Below are 13,564 nucleotides of genomic sequence, written 5' to 3'. Positions count from 1 at the left end.
ATAGTTCATTGCGTTATACGCGGCGATAATCCGGCCGCAGGGAACGCTATAATTCTCCGCTCACAGGATTCAAATCGCGGCATGCCGTGATTCTCTGAAGTGACCCCATCTGTCAGATGGGTTTAGCGCGGAGACCTGACAGCTCTCCCCCACCACGCATCGGAATATTGCTAGCGATATTTCGTCATGGCCGTGGACAGCGGGCCTTATTTATAGGCCAAATGCCCACAGCCGTAGCGGAGTCGGCCATAGCATCCCGCGAAACCCCCATACTCTCCTCCCAGATCCGTTGCGTTATTCCTGTCCCTCAAGCTGGTGTTTATGCGCGTCACGCGCTGTACTGCGCTGGCAGTGCGGGATGACGCAGTGGGCAGGGGCGCGTATCCACGCAATACTCCCGCTGTGCTACAGCGGAAGTATAGCGTGACGGCCGGCTTCCATTGACTACAATGGAAGCCAGCCGTGCATATTCCTGCGGCAATTAAAGCATGCCGCAGTTTATTTTGCAGCATGAACATTGAGCTATTAGGTTTAATAGAACCTATTAGCTAGGGCATAACGCAGCAGATTTCTGCTGCGTAAAACCTGGCAGAAAACCAGCTGTGGGCATTAGCCTTCATGCGCTCTAACTCACCTTGCAAATGAAAGGGAATGTTTGCTAAAGGGATCTTTGAGTTCGGCCGCCTGCACACGGGCAGAAATCCCGCAGCGGGATTTCCGCCACTAAAAGCCTGCATACGAGTGCATTACAATACGCACTCCCAAGCGGACAGCCGCGGTTTGGCCGCTCGAAATCTCACGCGGCAAAAACCGTGGCATGGTTATTTCTGTGCGGGGCTCGCAGAAACATCACTCACCCGGCCGCCGACTCTGGAAAGAGCCGGGTGAGGGCGAGTACGCGCTCGGCCCTGCAGGCGCTCGGGTCCCGCGTTGAGAATTCTCGCCGCCGGATCCAACCCGCTCGTCTGCAGGCGGCCTTCAGGTTTAGAAAAACTTGAGAACAGTGAAACGTTTAAAAGTAAACAAAAACAAGTTATGGCTCTTGTACATGAAACGGTCAGTTTATTGCTGGATTGCGCAAAAAAAGGAGCGATTGCCATTCAGTGTTTACATTGAAGAAGTGACAATCATTTGTTCGCTTATCATTTATCCAGTTACTGAAGACATAAAAAAAATCAGACCACCATCAGCCTACGTAGACAGACCATGGTTCATCTACGAACGACTGCCTGTTTATTGGGAATATAGGAGGCCGGGTGGAAAAGATCTCCGGCACACTCCATCTCCATTCACTGAACAATTAGTGCTCCTGCGTAAAAATTGTAGAAATACTTCCACCTGCTGTTATAAGTTATAGTAAGTTTAGGCCCCCATGCACTCTCCCTGAAAGTGGCAACTGCAGCATACTTTTATGTAAACATGCCAAAAGTTGTGGCTCCCCCCTTTCCCCCAGAGATTTTTAGTGCAGATGTGATAACTTCCATTCTTGTATTCTTTAACTTCATGTAAGTGAAAAGGGATTTTTTTTGTTACCGGTGTTGTCCAATGTAGAGAAAAATTTGAGAGGACAGGAAATGATACAAAGTAAACAAGTTACACTCGCTGGCGTGATCTTCTCTGCCAGGGTCTGTTTACACACTATGGCAGTGTCCTGTCGGTATACACACACCCACTGCAGTCAGTCAATCACAAGTCTTTCACACAAGACCACTGAAGCCAGCGATTGGCAACAGCAGGCACCTCACCGCTGCCACATGTAAACAAACCCCAGCTGGCAAAATCTGAGCAATGGACGAGTTTTCTTTGAAAAATACATATATTTTAGCGCGTTTTCCAAGAAGATGCTACCAATGATCGGCCCTCAGGATAGGTCATCACTAGTTGATCAGCCGGGATCTGCCGCTCGAGATCCCGGACAATTATATAATCAGGCAACGCAACAAACTGGAAGCTGCGGCTCCAATCCTGGTGACCAATGCAACCTTCAATGACACACTGCCTGCAGTTACAAGTGCCAGCCACTACACCAGGGTCGGAGCAGCTGCAGCTTCCGCTCCCGACCCCCAACGTATTGCAGCACTAAAGGCCGCCTGTCCACGGCCGCGACGGGTGGGGGGAGCACTGTAAGGTCTCCGCGATGAGCCTAATTGCTACGCTCACTGCGGAGAATCGCGGCATGCCTCGATTTTAATCACGAGCGGAGAATCGATATGATTTTCCACTCGTGGACTGTGCTTTCTATAGTTATCCTATGGAAATCGTGTCATGCACGTGGATTTATCTCTGCGGATCTCGCTATGACATCTCGCCTGTGGAGGGCCAGCCTAACAGCAGGCGCCCAATCGGCTAGTTGCCTGATGTCCTAAGCGACGGGCCTCAACTACAGATGACCCATCAGCTATAACATTTACCTGGAAAACACACCTCTAACTCTTTGTACCCTTTAAAAAAAAAAAAAAAAAAAACCCTGTCCCACTTTGCCAACATGCCAGCTGTGTGTATCCAACCCTCCAGCATATGAAGCTACTGTGCATCAGACACCACATTTGGATACAATTGTAGCAGCACAAAGGCCTGGAAAAAGAAGAAACTAAGTGTTTGTGGTCCCCGACTGATCTATAAAAAAGCATGATAAAAAGTCAAAAGTACATTACAAAAAAGTTACAGTAATTCCTCTCAGCTGCATGGCCGTGTAAACAGAAAAAACCCTGAAAAAAAAAACAACCCACAAGGGAGTCCATCAGCATGGCGGGAGTGCGCCGAGTAGGCCCAGGCCGGCAGTGCTGAGCAGCGGGCAGTGCGGCCGCGAGTCTCCCTCGCACACAGCAGCAGCAGCGGCGGCGGCCTCTCCCTGCCCCGCCCTCCTCCGCAGCACGTGACGCGCACGGAGCTCTCCACACACTGTGCAACATTTCTGGAAATTTCCACTCAGCCAACAACTCGTCCAAACCCGGGAGGACAAGCGGGCCGCTTCCCTCTGCCCGCCACCTCACCCCCGCCAGGGGCTGCTCCCCTCAGGAAAGTCCCCTACAAGCCTGCGGCCCACCAGCCCGTCCTCCATAGGGGCCGTGTCCAAAAAAACATTCCCGTCATAAAATAAAGCGCTGCTGCTGCCATCCCACCTCAGTAGTACTTACCGCGCCACACGTGGGGCACAACTCGTGCGGCACACACCCCCTCAGCCGCGGCCACTTACCGAGAGCGGGAGCTGCCTCAGACGTGAGGTAATCCAGGGGCACCCGGCAGAACCAGCGCGGGGGGAGAAGATAACGGGCTGTCCGGCCGCCCTCGGGCTCCAATGAATGAGGGGACGCGGAGGGAGTCTCTAGGCCGCACGCCTCACAGCGCTCTAATGAATGGTGATAGAATCTCTCCGCCAGCCGCTAACACATTGTACCGAAGCTTCCCGAGGCTGCAAGTTTCTCGCGGGGACTGAGGCGCAGCGAAGGAGGAGGCGGGCGGGCTGAAAGACGCGCTTCTTCTGCTCTAGTGCCACACACTCGCAACCGGCTGAAACCGGTTCAGACTGGGACATTCCATCTCCGTTTAGTTCTCAAGCCCATGGCGCCGCCGAGCGTTTGGAAACCTGTGTAACTCCGCCTGATTCGCACGCTCATTGGCTGAAAGCCTAATAAGGGGCGCGCTGATTGGTTAGCGTGAAAGTCCATCACCCGACACATTGTCACCGCCCTCTTTCCTCTTTTTTTTTTTTTTCTAATTTTTTTTTCATTTCAGCTCATTGCCGCGAAGCGACTATAGAAGAAGGTTGTGATGACGTAGCTTCGTTCCGGCTTTCTGATTGGCTGCACGCAGATGCCAGTCATGGGCAGGGTTTGGTTACCGTAGAAACAGAACATTTTTTTTTTACCCGCCAGTGTTATGGGGCTGTATGAATGTTGTTGGTACCCGGGGTGCTGGGGTTACTGGTAGGGGAGACGGGTACTAACTGGTCCGTGGACCAGTAGGAACTGGTTGGCTAAAGGGTATGGCCGTCATAGGGCAAGGTTTGGTTGCCGTGGAAACGGTCCATTGCCTCTGCAGCAGTTGCTAATGGGAGGCTTTGGCGCCCAGGTAACCATGTCCCGTCAGCTTCCATGACCTGCCCCTACCATGCACCTCGCTCCTAGTCGTCTCAGACCTCACAAGGGTCTCTGCTTTGGAGGGGCAGTCCCCATTTTTGACCAAGTCTTTACCCCCTTAATGACTCCTTCACGGTGGCGATCGCGATAAAAAAAGCAAAACGCAGAAAATAGCACGCGCCGCAAAATTTTGGGTTTTTTTTCACGCCACATGAATGAAAACATCGCAGATGTGAATGAAACCATTGAAAAGCATTGATCTCATAATTCTGCGTTTTTGCTCACTCTCACAATTTAATTGCCAGTGTGAAGGCAGCCTAAGGCCAGCTCCACACGGGCCATAAAATAGCGCGATGCGAGTAAAAACGCAGAATTATGAGATCAACGCTTTTCAATGGTTTCATTCACATCTCCGATGTTTTCACTTGTGATGTGAAAAAATGGCGGCATGTCCAACTTTTCTGTGTTTTCCTTTTTTTTCGTTTTTCATCCCCCATGTATGGAGCCTCCTTTTAATCGCAAAGCACGAACTTGCAATTTCCGTGCGATGTGTTTTTACCATTAGAAAGTCCTCTTGATTTTCGCTTTTAAAAATCGCGTGAATCGCAAGTGACAGTGATGTTTTTGTGGGAAAAAACAGCGCTAACGCTCAAAAATGTGAGGAAACGCTGCGCTTTTGCTAAGGATTTCTCATGGCGATATCGCGATCGCCTGTGTGACACTAGCCTTAGGGTACCTCCACACTTTCGAGAAAAACGTGCATTTTTTGAGCGATGCAAGTGAAAACGCAGAATTATGAAATCCAGGCTCTTCAATGGTTTCATTCACATCTGCCATGTTTTCACTCCTGCGATGTCGCGAGATTTGTAAATTTGCGTTTTTTCCCTTTTTGTTTTTAATCGCCAATCTTTCCCTAGGAAGACTTCGCTTTATCGCATCTCAATGCACGAACTTGCGATTTTCGTGCAGTGCATTTTTAACATTCGAAAATCCTATTGTCTTTGGCGTGAGAAAATGGCAAGCGGCAGCGATGTTTTTGCCAGTAAAAGCATCGCTGGCGTTCAGACATCTTATGAGCAAAATTGCGTTATTGCCGCGATTTTCTCATAGCGATATCGCGATCACCAGTGTGAAGGAGCCCTAACTGACCCTCTCTTTGACTTAGGAAATAATAAACTTTAAGAGACTGTCAGCTACTTTCACGTCTGCGTTAGGGGATCCATTTTCCTGCTGGGTTTGGGGAGCAGGAAAGGGGAATCCCCTGGCCCAATAGTTGCATCTTATGATAGAGCTGAACAGCGCAGAACGGACACCATTGACTACAATGGGGTCTGTTTGCTTTCCGTCCAGCTGCAGCACTTTTTCTTCCGGTATTTTCTGGGTCCTAACTGTATATTAGACTCGACTTAATATATTATGGCATCATATGGTGCAGTTTGGATCTTAACCCCTTAGTGATGAGCCTCTTTTTTTGTTTTAACCCCTTAATAAAGTGGCCGTTTTTTTTTTCCATTTTCAATTTTTTCCTTTCCCCTTTTAAAAAAATGGAACTAATTTATTTATCTGTCGCTGTCTAAGGGCTTGTTTTTTGCAGGACGAGTTGTATTTTTCAATGGTACTATATAATGTACGGTATTATTGTATCTTGACGCCACCAGGAAGTCCTGGTGGAGTCAACATAGACAGGGGGGTGACGCCCCTTGTACCTGATTGGCTGCAGAGCTGGTGTGACTTCAGGTCCTGGAAGCCCACTAACTTTTTTTTTTTTTTTCCACAGGCATACAGCGGTGCCCGTTTGCGCCCCACAAGGAGGAACCCCAGTCATTGAAGAAGTGGTGTGAAACGGCTGTATCCGCGGCGACCGACAAGCGCTGGCCTTTCCCCAGAATGGCCACAGCTTTGGGAGCTGTGAGCAGGGGAGCGTCGCCGGCACCGACGTGACAGCACATAGGCAGTGGTCGGGACCGAGCCTCCAGATGCAGCGTGGGAGCTCCAGTCATGCAGCATTGAGGCGGCGCCCGGCACACAACTGAAAGCACAAAGGCGGGACAGAGCCTCCACATGCAACAGCATTGGGGGGATCGGCAGTCAGTCACCAATTACAGAGCCGGCGGATGCCAACTACCTCACAGCATTGAACCCTGCAGGGTTAGGGTGAAGGTAACTTACCGGCCCCTGCAGGCTTCAGGTGAGGGTAACTCGCCGCCCCCTGCAGGCTTCGGGTGAGGGTAACTCGCCGCCCCCTGCAGGCTTCGGGTGAGGGTAACTTGCCGGCCCCTGCAGGCTTCGGGTGAGGGTAACTTGCCGGCCCTGCAGGCTTCGGGTTAGCGTAACTTGCCGGCCCCTGCAGGCTTTGGGTGAGGGTAACTTGCAGGCCCCTGCAGGCTTCGGGTGAAGGTAACTTGCCGGCCCCTGCAGGCTTTGGGTGAGGGTAACTTGCGGGCCCCTGCAGGCTTCGGGTGAGGGTAACTTGCCAGCCCTGCAGGCTTCGGGTGAGGGTAACTTGCCGGCCCTGCAGGCTTCGGGTGAGGGTAACTTGCCTGCCCCTGCAGGCTTCGGGTGAGGGTACCTTGCCGGCCCCTGCAGGCTTCCGGTGAGGGTAACTTGCCAGCCCCTGCAGGCTTCGGGTAAGGGTAACTTTGCTTCTTAGCCTTACATTATAAAATGTAAATGCTGCCATGTTACAGGCCAAACATGGCAGTATTTACAGCTACTCTTGTAAGCTCCTAGGACCTTCCAGCCTTGACCCTATCGGGAGCTAGGGGTGTGAGAAGGGCGTTCCTCCTGTCAAACCCCTAGCTTCTGGTGGCGTCAAGATACAATAATACCTTAAAGTACCATATAATGTACTAAATATCTAAAAAAAAATTCTAATTGGAGTAAGATGAAAAAAAAGCCCTGAAACTCCACCATCTTTCGGTGAGTTTTGTTTCTACGGTGCACAAACTACAAAAAAATGACACGATAACTTTATTCTATGGTTCAGTACAATTTCTACAAAACCAAACTTATATAGTTTATTTTTGCTTTACTACTTTTATTTTTTTCAAAGATATTACATTTTTATAAATTATTTTCTGCCGCCATCTTCTGATCACAATAAGTTTTTTTATTTTTCCGTCGACATAGTTGTGCCAGGGCTCATTTTTGCGGGACGTCTCGTAGTTTGCGTTGGTACCATTCTGGAATACATACGACTTTTTGATTGCTTTGTATTGTATTTTTTTCTTGGAAACAGGATGACCAAAAAAAGCTTTTTAGAGTTCTTTATTTTTTTTTCTGCTGACGTTCATCGTGCGGGGTAAATAATGTGTCACTTTGATAGATCGGACTTTTGGGGGTTATTCCGACGTGCTTATATCATCCGGGTTTTCACGCCCGGCCGATATACGCTGTCCCTCTCACCCAGACAATATACGCACGTCCTTAAGGACACATTGATACCAATTACGTATTTTTGTTTTATTATTCAGATTCTTTCATTAAACTTCTAATACTTTTTTTTTTAATAAATAAGAAAACTTTATTAATCTTATTTTTACTTTTTTTTTTAAAGTCCCCGGAGGGACAACAACTTGGGATGCTTTGATCGCTTCTGCAGAATGATGTAATGCCATAGCGATCAGGCAGGCATTCTGTCAACCCACCTCATGGGCATGGATTGATAGCCATTCTGCCAAGACTGCCTTGGAGCCTTTCTGAAGGCCCCGGCAGCCATGCCACGATCTCATCATAGGGGGGCGTACGGGACCCCTGAAAATCGTCCAAGGGATTTAAATGTCGCTGTCAGAATTGACAGCGGCATTTAAAGGGTTAACAGCTCCAATCAGCCACGCGGTTTATGGGAGCTGTTGCCACCGGGTGTCAGCTTGAAGAAGGTATCTGAGCACACAGAAATGCATTTTTGAAAAATGCTGCGGATTCTAAATTCACAGCATGTTCACTTATGCTGCAGAATTTAACCATTGAAATACCCTTGAGTTAAATCCTACAGCTGACTGCAATGTAAAAGGCCGCCAAATCCACACCATTAGGTGCGGTTTTTCCCACCGCGGATTTCCAGTGGGATTACTGGGGGCATTCTGTTGCAGAATGCCTGCAACAATTTCTCCCCGGTTGAAGGTACCCTTATGCTTCAAGGATTGACATCTGAAGTATAAATAGGCACGCTGGGCGTTTATAATCCACAATGTTTTTCAAAAATGCTGCAGATTTGTTGTGCACAATGTTTGCGCCATTTGAAGATTTTTTTTAAATCTCCACATGGCATGTACTGTAAATGCTGCAAAATTACAGTTCAAGCCATGTGGAGAATTAAAAAAAAATCTTCACATCTGCAGCATTTTTAAAGATGTTACAGATGCAAAATCTTATGCCATCGCTTCGTGGAGGCGGAGTTTTTGAATCTCGCAACCAGGAGGTGATCTTCTGTGGGCGAACGAGGATGAATGTTGGAGCTCCGGACAGCAGCAGGAGGACCCGAACCGCGCCTGCTAGATAAGTGTTCTCTTTAGTTTTTTTCAGGAATCGCAGCTAGTGCTTATTTTAGCGGTAGGGTTTAACCTATTTGCTATAAAATTGCGCCATTTTATCGCTGGCAGCAGCAAAGTAATGCACGATTTTTCACAAGAAATTTTCTCCTCTGGAAAGTCAGTGAATATGCCACGATTGAGCTACGATCAAAAAAAAAATCCCGAAAACCAACCTCTTCGGAAAAAACTTACAAAAACCCTCCTGCAACTACAATGGGAACAGGTAGGGAAAAGGCATAGCTTTTGTATAACTTCCAGCATACCACAGCAAGCTACACCGTATCCGCTGCTCTCATGTTATGGTAACTATGTGGCTCGTTCTGCGCCGTGTCCATAACTCCTATACACTTCTGGAGGTATGGAAACAGTGTAGCGCAGCCAGTGCAGCTGTTTCTGTATCCCCAATCACCTCTACTGTAGTAGCAGCTGGCAATTGCGGAATTGCCTTTCTAAGATAGATGTAGTTTTCACTTCTAGGTCTTGCACCTATCAGACATGTATGGTATATCCTGTGGTTATGCTATAAATCTCTGAGATGGGAATATCCCCTTAGGCCGGTTTCACACGGGCAATAAAATCGCGCAATGCTGGAACGTGTGAAAACGCAGATCTATGTAACCTACGCTTTTCAATGGTTTCCATCTTATCTGCGATGCTTTCACTCATGACATGTTGCATGAAAAAAAAATCACAGCATGTCCTATGTTTCTACGTTATGCTCTTTTTTATCGCCCATGTTTCCCTATGGAGTCTTCGTTTTATCGCACAGCAGCGCACAAACTGGCGATTTTCATGCAGTGCGTTTTTAACATAAGCTGCCGCTTACGATTTTCCTGCGAGAAGGACAATAAGACTCAGACATCTCAAGAGCAAATTTGAGATATCACGATCGCCCTGTGAAACCAGCTTTAAGAGCTCCTTTACACGGGCTAAGGTGATATCGGGCTGTGATGCACGGCCTGATATTGCACTTTCCACCATGTTAAAGCCCCGTGGATGCGAGGCATTTTCATGTGAGAATAGCCTCGCATCACTACGGGAATTCCTTACATCCCCACAGGGATTAAGGGAATCCCCACCGCGGCTGTCATAGCTGCAGCAGAGGATTGCAGAGTTCTCCCATTGCTTTCAATGAGCCTGGCGCTGCTGCCACCAGCCCTATTGCAAACAACGGGCGATATTGCAAAAAGAACATTCTGCAAGTTTCTTTCCAAGCAACATTGCGTGAGTGAAAACAGCAAATGCGAATGAAATCATTGAAAATCATTGGTTTTATAATTCACTCACTCTTGCATCGTACAATTTTATCGCCAGTGTGAAGGCACCCTGATGGGCTCATTAACACGGCCGTAGGCGTTTTGGCGCGCGCCCACCAGTGCCGTAAAAACGCACGAATGGGCGCACAAATCTAACATTTGTGTGCCCGTTCAGCCGGCACAGACTCCGGTGCATACACGCCGAGCCTGCAATGCCATTGGGCCTCCCCTCTCTCCACCTCGCCGGCTCACATCCTCTCTCCTCTTGTCTGGCTGTTTGCAATGGAAGGGGGTGGGGCTTAGCTCTCAGAAGTCCTGCCATGCCTTATCACAGTGATCATCAGTGCTGTGCTTTAAGCCCCCCAGAGGGACACAGATGGTGTAAAAAAAAAAGATAATAAAAATATACAAAAAAGAAAAATGTAAAAAAAACCCTTTTTTTTATTCTTTTCCCATATTAGCATAAAAAAGGTAAAAAAAAAAATTAAAATGGCACATATTTGGTATTGTCTTGTCCGTAACGATGCGTAAAATAAGTTGAACTCGCTTTTTATTCTGCACAGCAAAAAGCGTACACAAAACGCTGAGACACAGAGGCAAAATGCTAATGTTTATCATTTTTATCATGCTTATCAATGTTTATCATGTTTAGCATTTTGCCTCCCAAAAAATGCAATAAAAGTGATCAAAAAAGCCGTATATTCCCCAAAATGGTACCAATAAAAACTACAGCTCATTTTGCAAAAAATAAGCCTTCTCAGAGCTCTGTCCATGGAAAAATAAAAAAGTTACAGGACTTTGAATGCAGTGATTTAGAAAAAAAAGTACCAAAAAAAGGGTTTTTATTGCAGAAAAGTGGAAAAACTTCAAAAAAAAATAAGAATTTCGGTATCGTTGTAATCGTACCGACCCGCAGAAAAAATGTATTGTGTCATTTATGCTGAATGATTAACGCTGTAAAAGAAAAACAACCAAAAATCTATGGCAGAATTGATGTGTTTTCTCTTCCTGTTATAAAAAAATAATAAAAGTTTTACAAGATGGTCTGTTTTCCTTAAAAATGGTACCCTCAAAAACTACAGTTCGCTACGCAAAAAACAAGCCCTTATACGGCCGTGTCGACGTAAAAGTAAAAAAGTTATGGATTTTGAAAAATGGAGATGAAAATTCACCAAAAATTGTTGCGTCCTTAAAGGAGATGTCTCGAGGAAGCAGTGAATTTTTTTTTTTGCCCAGTCCCCCTAATTAAGCAAACATTACTAATTACCCCTGTAAATGACTTTTCTAGCTGGTTTCTACTTACAGTTCCAGCGTTTCAGCAACTTATAAAAATTTTCCCAAGATGGCCGCCAGCTCTTTTCCCTTCGCTTGCTGTAGCCCGACGTGCGCGCTCCCGAGACGCTACCAGCTGTGTCTCCCTGACAACCAGACGCCCCGCAGCCGCCGACCGGACCCCTGGATTCAACGCGGCTGACCACGGCACACAGTCACCCACCGCCAGGCAGCAGGTAAGCGGCGCAGCCCCCCCGGCCCAGCGACAGCCCCCCCCCCCGGCCTAGCGGCAGCCCCCCCCGGCCCAGCGACAGCCCCCCCCCCGGCCCAGCGACAGCCCCCCCCGGCCTAGCGACAGCCCCCCCCCGGCCTAGCGACAGTTCCCCCGGCCTAGCGACAGCCCCCCCCGGCCTAGCGACAGTTCCCCCGGCCTAGCGACAGTTCCCCCGGCCTAGCGACAGCCCCCCCGGCCTAGCGACAGCCCCCCCGGCCCATCACTTACCTGAGCGGCTTCTCGGCTGGGCGGCTTCTCGGCTGGGCTGCTGGACGGCTTCTCGGCTGGGCGGCTCTGCACCTTCCTCTAACAGAGGATGGTACAGAATGGCCGCTCCAGCGCGCTCCCGAGCAGTGACAGCTCGTCTGCGCATGCGCAGAAGAGCTGTAGCGGGGAGCACACTGAAGCGGCTCGTGCTGAAAGGAGAAGACCGGACTGCGCAAGCGCGTCTAAAAAAGCAAGCTGCCAGCGAATTTAGACGGAACCATGGAGACGAGGACGCTAGCAACGGAGCAGGTAAGTGAATAACGTCTGTATGGCTCATAATTAATGCACGATGTATATTACAAAGTGCATTAATATGGCCATACAGAAGTGTATAACCCCACTTGCTGCCACGAGACAACCCCTTTAAGCCCAAAATAGGCCATGTCCTTAAGGGGTTAAAGTCAATTATAATTATGTGGTTTATAGCATTAAATCTCCATTGATTATTTTAATCGTGCACCTACTAAAGGGGGTCCTGAGTTGTAAAAAAGGGAGGGGGGGTTCTAAAATAATAAGTTACCTAGTAATCACCCACTGTTCCAGCGCTCAGCTCTGTTCCTCCCCACTGGTCTTTTTTTTACATTGGATGCCGCGGTAAGGGGCCTGTGTACCCACCTAACCCCTGCAGCCAATAAAGTGCAAGCTAGACATCCCCAAACACACCATCGCCAGTGACATCTTATATACAGAACATTCGCTGTCAGATCCTAGCTCATGTGATCTGTATATGGGATGTCACGTGATGTGTCACCAGCAGGAACAACAAACTTCAGGAATTATATCACAAAGTTTCTGGGGGGTCATTAGTCTGTTGGAAAAAAACTCGAACATCCCTTTTAAGGCTACCTACACAAGAGCATCGCTGGTTCATGATGGCAGAGGACTGGTAAGTCCTTTTGTTATTTTAGCACAGTGGGCCCTAAAGGAGAACGTTGTTCAGTAACCAGACAACCTCTCCACTATTCTAATTCAGCACAATTTAGATTTTTATCACAACTATTAAATCAATTATGTCCCACATCTGTGGGTAGGAATACTATTGGATCCAAGGAAAAATGGCAGCAGGACTGGAGGAACAAGGTGTGGAGGAGGCCAGGTGAGTAGGATAAAGTGCTCTGCACAGAAGAGCTGGGGAGCGATGCTTAAATCAAGCATAAGGCTGACTGACCAAGCCTCAGCTGATCCGTGCTAGGCTTGCATACTGTTCTGTCCCTGGCTCAGCAGTCTAGGCCTCAGAAGCCCTGCAGAGGAGAAGGCTATTCTGACTGGGATCTGTATAGCAAACCGAAGTAGGGGCTGTGATGACCAGAAAGTATATAGCATATGTGGAAGGGTGCTGTGATGATTAGGGGGGGAGGTATGGCATACATGGGGGGAGGGGCTGTGCTGAATGGGTAGATTGGAACCTCAGCCTTCTTGTTCATGCAATGCACTTGAAAAGTCTTCAGATCCAATTTTTGACATTTTGTGATGTTGTGATGTTGTGCAAATTTTAAAAAAATGAAGGCTTCCCCCATTATTTTGCACTCCATAATGACAAAGTGACAACAGAATGTGAGAAATCTTTGTGGATTTTTAAAAAAATGAAGAACTGCCATTTTGCATTGTAAGTATTTAGACCCTTCGGTATGGCATATGAAATTTAGCTCTGGGCGCTTCCCATGTCTCCTGATTATCTTTGAGATGTTTCAACACCTTGATTGGAGTCACCGATACTAAATTCCATTGATTTTACATAATTTTAGAAGACACCTGTCTATATAAGGTCTCACAGCTCACAATGCATATCAGAGCCAAAACCAGGAGGAAAGAACTGCCTGTAGAGCTCACAGACAGGATTGTGTGAAGGCAGCTACAAAATTCGGCACTGAAAGTTACCAAGAC

The 13,564-nt window shown here is 47.9% G+C and overlaps 1 protein-coding gene across 1 annotated transcript in view; it reads right to left on the bottom strand.

Moving 5' to 3' along the window:
• XPO1 (exportin 1) overlaps positions 1–3,579 on the bottom strand; it is a 64,475-nt gene extending 60,896 nt beyond the window's left edge. Inside the window, exon 1 of the mRNA XM_066595724.1 lies at positions 3,197–3,579. The gene's annotated coding sequence lies outside the window, so the exon portion shown is untranslated. The remainder of the gene's footprint in view (positions 1–3,196) is intronic.
• Positions 3,580–13,564: the final 9,985 nt, after the last annotated feature.

This window comes from Eleutherodactylus coqui, chromosome 3, assembly GCF_035609145.1.
Source record: "Eleutherodactylus coqui strain aEleCoq1 chromosome 3, aEleCoq1.hap1, whole genome shotgun sequence".
In the NCBI taxonomy this organism is placed as follows: Eukaryota; Metazoa; Chordata; class Amphibia; order Anura; family Eleutherodactylidae; genus Eleutherodactylus; species Eleutherodactylus coqui.
The sequence above is the reverse complement of the archived record's forward strand: the minus strand, read 5'-3'. Positions and strand labels throughout refer to the sequence as shown.